The sequence below is a fragment of the Engraulis encrasicolus genome, chromosome 18, assembly GCF_034702125.1.
Source record: "Engraulis encrasicolus isolate BLACKSEA-1 chromosome 18, IST_EnEncr_1.0, whole genome shotgun sequence".
Taxonomy (NCBI): Eukaryota; Metazoa; Chordata; class Actinopteri; order Clupeiformes; family Engraulidae; genus Engraulis; species Engraulis encrasicolus.
In genome coordinates this window covers 21,388,696-21,398,975 of record NC_085874.1, presented here as the reverse complement: position 1 = coordinate 21,398,975, position 10,280 = coordinate 21,388,696, and the positions used below count along the sequence as shown (strand labels likewise).

At 41.0% G+C, this 10,280-nt stretch overlaps 1 long non-coding RNA gene across 1 annotated transcript; it reads left to right on the top strand.

Moving 5' to 3' along the window:
• Window positions 1-562: 562 nt before the first annotated feature.
• Window positions 563-2,688, top strand: LOC134469160 (uncharacterized). The gene is made up of 2 exons (XR_010038939.1): window positions 563-920; window positions 2,471-2,688. It is a non-coding gene; the product is annotated as an uncharacterized LOC134469160 (long non-coding RNA).
• The last annotated feature ends 7,592 nt before the right edge of the window (window positions 2,689-10,280 follow it).

Here is a 10,280-nt window from a genome sequence, read left to right as displayed (position 1 = left end):
TACAGTACACAGAGATGGAGGAAGAGAGAGTCATGTAAAACAGTGTTTCCCAACCTTTTTCTTCAGGGACCCATGTTTTTACCATTGTAAGCTTTGGTGACCCAACCGTGCGAGCGCCTGCACGAGAGAGAGTCACATGAATACCCTCTGTTTCCTGCGAAAAACTCATTTTAGTGATTTTATTCCTATATTCGTCTTTGGTCAAATATATAGTAAATGTTTTGTTGCTTCTATGCATATATTATTTAAATGAAAGCTTTGTCATTTATGCAACATCGGCTATTTAGGGTATTTAAAATTAACCCCCTTAAAATCAAGAAGGCTTCGCAACCCTCTGTGGATCTTCGGCGACCCATAGGTTGGGTCCCGACCCATAGGTTGGGAACCACTGATGTAAAAGACAGATGATAGAATAGCTATGGAACTAGAACAAGGCCTAAAAGATTGTATCTGCAGAAATACAATCCAGATGTGCAGAATAATTTCACATACGTGCCAGATACAATGTATTTGTGGAAAAAACATCTTGCATCTGCAGGTTAATTTTGTAGATCTGCACACATATTTTGCATCTCCTAAAATATAAAACGTACCTGTATAAATGTTTTGTAGTTGTGTGGCAGTAGGAGTGTGTACAAATGTGAATCTGTTTTGCCATGCTGTGCGAACCTCTTCCTGCTCGGAGCAGCAAGCACACAAGTGTGGATCGCTTTTACAAGTCTACGAATTTTGGCCCTCTTTTGACGGGGGGTGGGGTCATAGGGTGAGAGCCAATCAAAACATCGCTTACTGCCAACCAATCAGGCTTCGCCAGGACTGACTGAAAACAACGTGGATCTAACCACAGCACAGGCAGGCAGCAGAAGGACGCAATCTCTCTTTCTTGTGAAGACCGATATGGAGGAGTCACACACAATCAGGTGAAGTTTGCCCCCTCTGTCCCTTTATGAAGTCCAGTATTGGCAACATAATTATCTGTGGCTTACTAGTGCTTTTAGCTTCTTTGGCATCGTGTCTGTTGCACACATACCCAGCAACAGGGTCCTGACGCCTCCTGTGTGTGTCCAAGCACCTTTAAACTGTATGCTTGGAAAGTAGTTAGCCTATGTTGCATTAGGTAGTTTTCAAACAAGCTCCAATCTTTTGAAACCGGACTAGTCATAGAAGAGACCCCTAGACGTCATTGATACTGACATGAGGGGAGGCTACAATTGCTTCAGCTAGCACTTCCATAGATAATTGCATGTATTGCATTGCCGAGTTGGTCAAGCCATGGGCCCTACCAATGTCATGCAGCTTCTGGAAGGAACCACTGTTAAACAAGAACAACAACAAAAAAAACCCAATGTTCAGTACTCAGTAGCCTACTATGGCAATGGAATTCACGTCATGGCTTGTGGCAAATTGCACAGCCTAGTTTGCTGCTCCATGCTCAGCCAACATTTTAATTTCTAATTTTCAATAGCAAGCTTGTTCAATACATTTTGTAGCCTAGGCCTACAGCAGGGGTGGGGAACCTGTGTCTGTTTTATCCAGCCCCCGAGTTTAATGTTATGCCGCTTCACATGAAATATAACACATTTTGTAAAGGACTCTTACCAATTACGTTTGCAATAGAGTTCAGTTATATATAAGGGGCGGGCTTAGAGAGGGGTCGGGGGAAATCCTGGTTCGTGTTAATAATGAGGCCCTTGGAGGACTTCAACGGCCCTTTGAATGAAAAAAAAAAGTTCCCCTCCCCTGCTATATAGTGACTGCAGTTCATCAAACAGTGCGCTCAGGGGTGAAATAGTGTCAATCCCCTAACTACAACACATTCCCCTCCCCCACGTATGTGTTTAGAGGACCATGAAAACAATGGGGGGAAAATCAGAGCCAATTGATGAACCTCTGCTTTTTTCTTTAACACCATGAACTCTGTTTTTTGGACGACCCACCTTAGCTCCAGTCCACGTTGTTCTTGGGTTGGGCGTATCAGTCAAAACTTACAGATAATGTTATCCTACTGCTACTATACAATGTATACCATTCAAAGAGGGGAAACCGTGAGACCTTTAACAAATGGCTCGTGTTGAGTTAAAACAAAACAAAACAAAACAAAAAATAAGGAGCAAACACTCAATGTTTAATTTCAATTTTGTATGACATTCAAATAGGGAAAAGTCCTTTGCGTAAGAATGTTTAACAGAATGAATTGTTTTTAAAACAAAATGCAAGGAGTCACAACTCAAGCTATCATTCATTCATTCAATCATTTAAAAATAAAATGTATACATACTGTTGCATCTTGAACATTTGCACATGTTGCATTATTAAGGCACACAATAACTTCACATTTTGTGTTGATTTAGAGGAGAGTAGCCAGCGCTAGTTCTGCTAGTAAGATTCGAATGCCACATGTCATTTTGCAGAGCCAATCAGCAACCACCACTTCCCTTTATAGTGACATGTCTAACTCTTGCTGTTGCAGGTTCGGGTGGTTAAAAATTTGCTCCTCCATCCCCACCACCACCAGGTTGGTCCAGTCTACCTGTCTGCGGGGTTAAAGGTCCGCTTCCTGCTGCACAGCTACATCAGGCTCTACTGGCGCAAGAAGACCCGGGCTGATGATTGGACCTACACCAAAGACTGTCTACCTTCTGTTAAATGCATAGTCAATCATCTTCTCATTAAATCGCATTTAACTAATTCCTCTCTCTCTGAGTCTTAAGGGCTGAAATATACTTGCTTCCTATTTTATTCACCAAAGTCACCAATCCCTTGTGATACTATAGTAGGGTGTAAATGTGCTACTTATAATTTGAAAAATGAAAAAAGGTCGCACCATGCATAGGTTTCTTTATTACAATGAGGAAGGCAGAACGCCGAAACGCGTCTGTGTAATAAAGAAACCTATGCATGATGCAACCTTTTTTCATTGTTCAGTTTTACAATATTTTAGTCAGCACCCTTAAAAGAAGAGAAAAATTGTTGGGTGAAGCCTGCTCCAACCTTTATGAACTTTACTTATAATTTGGCCTGCTCTGATTTGTATTTTTCTCTTGTTACTCTGAAGTGTTAAGACACCTATTGATAGTACGTGGTCAGAAGTAGTAACTTAAACACACACACAAACCAGATACTTCAAAAACATTGAGACAACACCATGGGAAAGGATGTGGGGGATGCCATGTTGTCCCTTGTTATAAGTAGTTAAATCTTGCACTGTGGTCGACCGGGAGTATGCATGAGGCACAGCAGACTTGTAGTTTGTGCAGTTCCACCGATTCAGTGATGCAGCTGGAGAGCTGGTTGGTCCAAAACCTGGAGAACAGAATAAGATTTTAGTAAGTTATGTGTATCACAATAACTTCAATATTCCAGTAGATCAGTTGTTTCTGAAATACCCCAACCAAGACCCTCTGGTACCAACAGCCATGTCATGTTGAAAGTAATTTAAATATTTTTTCTTCCCCATTCTGATGCTCGGTTTGAACTCAGGTGATCTCAACTATGTGTACTTGCCTAAATTCACAGAGTTGCCACCATGTCATTGGCAGATCAGAAATTTCTGTCAATGAACAGTTAGAAATATATAAAATATAAAAGTTTTAATATAGAACTTAGTTTTGTTGTCTGTTAAACAGATATTGCATTAAACATAGTCTGTGCATATTGTGGAGATATATTTTGTGTTTATTGAAGTATTTTTCAAAATGTTACTTTTCAAAAGGGCTTTGGCATTAACATGTATCGATGAGTTATGAGGAATATACAATGCTCAGCAATAATGAGCAAACAGCTTGACAATTTCGATGGGTGAGGACAAAGACAATGAAGGTGTATGGAGAAGCTTACCACTGATGTGTTCACTGCCTTGCCATAGCTCAGCTTGGAGGTCAGCACGGTCATTCAACAGCAACTGAAAGTGGGGGAGAGATTACATTACATTACATTTACTGACGCTTTTAACCAAAGCAACTGACAGTTAAAGGTTAGGTTGAGAAATATAGTTTAGACAACTTCCACTGTGCTCCGTTAAGGTTAAGGTCAGGACAGTTTATATCAGCTGTATGTAGCCCCTTAATGCGCGCCGTACCTCCAGAGGCACGCTGTAATAGTCATTGAAATGTAACTACCATAGCACTACAAATACCATGACACAACACAGGCCCTTTAGTAATGCACCACGACTTGGTCATTACCATACTGGTAACAACAAATGTATAAAGCCGCGTCTTAAGGGGTTAAAAACAGACGATCACTTCTGCCCGCTGTCTTTCCCAAGACGCTTTTGGCAATTACAGATAACTTGTGATCGGTTGTCTTGAGATTTGTTTGTGCACACGAGTCTGTGTACAGAAGTGTAGACCACGTACATCCTTTCGTTTTCACTTAAAAATCAAATGAAAGTGAATGGGCATAACATAACTGCAGGATAGCACAATATCTAGAATATGTATAGGTCACTGTCACGCAGATGAAAGTACTCTTATTGCCATATTCTTGGGCAAGTAGGCTTAAAGGACCAGTTCAGTCAATTTCAATATGCTGTTGTATTGCTCACGCTACCCTTGACTTGTCAGTACTCGGTGATGCCACGAGATATGATTATTATCCGGGATGAGCTTTTCTAATGGGGGCAGCGTTTGTTTACATTTAAAAAAATGTTTTTTGCATAGGACTACTCCAAACATTTCCCCGAAAGGTACCGCTGTTTGCTAGTTGTCTGCTGATGTTGTATAACCTTTCGGATGTTTTTGGGTGTTGGGAATAAATAAAAAAAAAAAATTGACATGTAAACAAAGCACTGCCCCCATTACAATGACCAAGATTTCGGAAGAAGAAAAAAAACCCTCAGGTACTGACAAGTCCAAGGTAGTGTGAGCATTACAACTGCATGTTAAAAAAAATTGACTGAACTGGTCCTTTAAACGTGCTGTGCTATGCTGATGGCAATAATTAATTTTATTTTGCTGAGCATTTGGTTAATTTCAATAGAATACTTTGGCACCACTTCTGATAACAGCAGATTAGTCTATGGTTTCTATGTCAAATGTGTTCTTATTTGGAATGCATTGTGCACACTGCTTATAGCCGCCCGTAACGTGCTTCTACAGGGAAGGAAAGGCAACTTGCAGCCTGTTTAGAACATGTAGAGTAAGAATAATAGTGATGATCAGGACAAGATACAGCGGATTGAATTGCTTTACTTTATCTGACTCCCTTTACACGAATGGGATGGCTAAATAGGCTATACATTTACTGAGGTCCCTACAAATGCTATAGAACTAGAATTAGAGGTGGCTGCATTCACACACGATTGTGAAAAATATGTTTCTAAATGTTATTCGGAACCCATAACTAAACACAAACACATAGTTGTGAAGTTAATGAACGTATATTGCCATCACGTGTATTACTTACCTGCTGCCTATGTTACGGCTTCGTCTTCTGGCTCTGTGTTGTGTTGTTGTAACAGAGCATGTCCACACAGGAGCTGCACCATCATCAACATTTACTGGGTACACAGAAAACATACAGCAGTCATTTTCTGGGGATGAATGTTTCTGTTGTCAGGGAGTTTACAAATACATATAACTTGATATGATGAATAAGTTATTTGCGGAAAGTTGTGGCCACTGAGGGGTAACGGTAAGAATGCACACTTGAAGATGTTCAAGTGGTTCTTGGGGATTTATTATAATAAAAAATCAGTAATTACATGTAATCTATATGCATGTGTGTGGTTTCATGAAAGTGAAACAGAAATGACATAAAGGAAGAATGACTCCTAAATACTGAATGTGAAATTAGCATGGATCCAAGTATGGTGTACGGGCTACGGTATATTGGTTATCGTGACACCCCTACATACCTGTAGTCGCTCGGGGTTGTCGGGCAGCTGCTGCTCCTGGTAGTCCTCTGTGTAGTGCGCGGTCAGAAGGTCGTCCGACACCGCCATGCAGCCACCTGCCATGTTGCGGCCAAAGGTCATCAGGGCCTGTCGTCAAGGGAAACGATTGGCGGGGGATGAGCATGATAGGGCAATGCTATATTCAGTCAAACATAACCACATGCACGATAGGACCCTCCGTACTCGGCAAGGGGTGGGTGATTAACATGAGCTGAAACTTTAAAGAGGTAATTTTTCCAGACCATCTTACAGGAGGTAAAACTCGCGGTGAAGTTTACCCGACATACTCAGCTATCTTTACCGGACTGGCAATAATATTCCTATGAGTTCAACTACAAACTGTCGCTCTCGTCACGCTAATTGCCTCAATACAACTTCGACTCAATACAAAGCCAATTACTTCCATTGCTCGCCTTGCTTATGTTGCAATTTTGAAAAATTTAGTTGAACAAAAAGCATTGATAGTCCTACACAAGCTGAAAACCCCTATGTTTTAAGGCACAATACATGAATTGCTTGTCATTCTGAAGTTATGAGGAGGAAATGATCACAGTATGTAATTACATGTTATTGGTTCAGCAATTCACTTTGACTACAGCTTTGAAATTAGGTGTTAGGCAACAAAGTGTGCCTCTGTGGCAACATCAGCAGACTTGGAGAGGTCAAAAAAGCTCACAGTGTCATGGTGTACAGTATGGTTATCTGGTACGGTACAGTGTTTTTTTTTTCAAGCTGTAATGATTATTGTCAGCACTTTTTAACGTGGCTGATTACCGGTTATCGTGACACCCCTTGTAGAATCAGATTGTCGTAGGCAGGGTTCACGTTAGCCGGCTGTGGCCGGACATTGGCCGTTTTGCATCATGAATGACCAGCAAAATAAAATGTGACCGGCCAAAATGTCAGACAAAAAAAGGACTAAAATTAATCAGTAAATAATATTAGCTCATTTTAAACACTGAATGTTACACAAAACACCAGTGATATGAAACTGAACAAAGACGAAAATAGTTATGAATAGCCTATGTAAATGAACGTGTAATAGTCTAAACAGCACGCAATAGTGTTGCTTGCGCTCTCGTCCCCCACGGCGTTCTCCCCAATCAAGTTGCTTCCCTTTCACTTGACTCACACAGCTGGCTGATGTCAAGGAACAATTCAGGGTTTTTTTTTGTATTTTAACAGTAAACACAAAGGGCATTGCGCTTGCAAAACCGTTTCATGAAAGAGAGCGCGCTTTTGCTCCCCATGCATACAAGCAGCTGGCTCTTTAACACCAGCCAACTGGCCCAATGCTAATGAATTTTAAGTTTTGCTGGTAGAAAAGACCAATTTACTAGCCACTTTGACCCATTAGGGAGTGTGTGTTTGGCTATATGATGGAAGGTCCGTTAGATATTCTAAATGTCCGGTATTTTGCAATGCAGCCAGCCACTTGTCCGGCCAGTAAGAATTCTAGCGTGCCCTTGAGCAAGGCACCTAACTTCACATTGCTCCAGGGTTTGTAACATTTTCCTGGACAAAAATGTCTGCCAATAGTGATACAGTATAATGGAATGCAATAATACACACTGTCCCTACCTTCAGAAACAGCGTGTCATCCGCATCCATGGCCTCCTCTATGGTGCTGATGGCGTTCATTAGGGAGGCCATGTCACCAGACAGTTTGTCCACGGTGTCCTTCATCTTGCGGCTTTTCTGGTCCTCCTACTCCTTCAGGACGATCACATAGGAACTGGTGGATCTTCTCAAACTCCGCTTTCACCAGACGCTCCGCGTGCTAGGACTGCTTCTGCTCACACAAGACACATGATTTTACACAATCATCTTAGTAGTTGACATATTCATATACTTGTGACTTCACAAATACTGGGAATACTTGTGCATGTAGTGTACAATGGCAATGTAACAAAGCCTTTAAAAAATACCTTACTAGAAAGTTTCTCATGCACACCAGAAACGTCGTGCCTACCAGAAACTACAATCTCAGGTGCGCAGGGGAAAGTGACGCGCACGTGTGAACCAGAAAATTTTCAGGCGGGCATAAGAACATTTCTGGTGTGCACGAGAAACCCTATGTTTATTTGTTTTAACTCATTCATGTCAGTAGAATGTATAACTTAATGCATGATTTGACGCTGTGTCTTTCCATTACAAAGAACCTAACTCTCTCATCATTTAAACCCCTCAGCTTATCCTTGAAGGACCTCAGTAAAAAAAAACCACGCATCATCATCATGAGAAAACATACAGTGATACAGTGTAGACTCAAAACTGAAGCGCTGTCTTGGAAATGGTCAACATTGAGAAGACGACAGCCGTACACTTTGATGTCTTCCTGATATTTCATTAAAACCAACCAGCTTTAACGTGAAGGCAGATGGTTCAAAATTATAATGTTCATAAGTATATAAAAAAACATTCTCTCTCTCTCTCACACACTGCTCACACACCAGTTCCTGGTCCTGGTGCAGAACAGCAGTATCCTCTCACTGTTCACATCGCGCCCAAGCGCAGGGGTTGAGAGCTGCGGACACTCACATCACAGATGCCTTGTGTCTTTTGTGTGTGTTAACAAAGTGCAAAAAAGGAGTGATGACATGGAGGTCCACTATAGTATATATTTTTGGTACTGCTGGTGCACCATGCGCAAACACAAAAAAGTAAATTCGAGTCATTCAGTTCGAGAGCAACACATCAAAATACTAGAAGTAGGCCTACTAGCATCTACTCCGCCTCGGCCAGGTTTCAGCAGCAAATGGGGCAATCTTGTATTCAGAGCTGCCCCCTCAAATGAGTGTGTTGACCACCATAGAACACTTTCTCGGCCTACACACGAAATTCGAATGGACACGTTATAAAATGTGTATATATCATCCAACTTAATCAGTTATGCACCTGGCAAGTTGACAAGTCCTGACAACATATTCTTGAAATGTGTTGGTCTGCATGTGACACCACCGCAGTAGGCATAATGCCTGATTTGCTAACCCATAAGCAAATCAGGAGAAAAGCAAGAACTAATATAGACAACTATGCTGCCCTCGGTCTGCGTTACTGGTGCAGAACTAGACAGCTAGCGAACAGTTCAAGAGAAGGCAAGCTGAAGTGTAACTGTGTCCTTTTATTTTCTTTCTTTCATTTCCTTACTGACTTTTCTCTTGCACTTTCACTTTGTACACTTGCACTTCCAATCTCAATACATCTCTTAACACTTCTCTTTACTGTAAAACTGTTAACAGAAAACGAAATAAACATACAACAGTTTCACTTACTTCAACATTTGCACGACACACAAATCTACAAGCAACCCAGCGATCTATTTTCAGTCAACACAACGTGGCCTAGCTTAGCTAAGTAGAATCTGACTAGCCAAACTTTACAGGAAAGTGAACATCACTTCTTGAGGCAAATATATAGAAATATACATCAAAATATCTATGCAATTTCGTTACAAACAACATCCATCACAAAATGATTACTTACAGACTAATATTGTCCAAGGCTCAAGTGTGAAAATATATAAATTGCGGGAGAGATGAAGTCTGTGTCTTAACGACAGAAAACACTTGAAAACACTGGAAACTAACCAGGAAGTAGATTTGCGCTGAAGGCGCAGTACCGCGAGAAAGTCCACTAGGTGGCGGTATTCACCATAAGATTTATGTGGGAGAAACTAAACTCGGGCATGGAATTAAATGGAAGGCAGAACAACAATTTTGGAACAAGAACATTGGAAACACGGTCTTTTCCGGACATCAGCTACTCTTAAATTTTCTGAAGGGACAGGTTGATGTAGCAATGGTGCGTGCCCACAGACGTGCACTAGCACTACAACATTATCAAACCCAAGTGTTTGATGATCACATATCGTCATGACTCACCTACATTGATGGAGGTTGCAAAGATGACAAATAACTTTCCTCCTGGCAAACTAACCACGTCATTTAATTCTTTCGATTGATAATGGTTGGCATTGTTGTATGGTCTTTCGCGCTAATGTTTGAACTCCCTCAGGTCAATCAAAATAATCAAACAGCTTTTGTGAATGGTTTGGAGACCAATTGACTTACACAACGGGAGACAATGTGAGGAAGTACAAAACCTCACGGGTAGGTTATTCCATTTTCCCGAACAGACCACAAAAAAACAGAGACAAAAAAACTCCGGGAAAACTTGGACGTGCGGCAACACCGCTCAGAGAAATATGCATTTAGCCTGACTCAATAGCTAGATACCAAATGCCCATTACAAGTTCAGAATAGCCAACCAAAACGGCAAGGTTTCCCCTCATAATCGACTAAATAATGATAAGAAAACATCCATTATACACATATATTAACGCATTATGAATACAAGTAGGCTGATACAATAATAACCATCC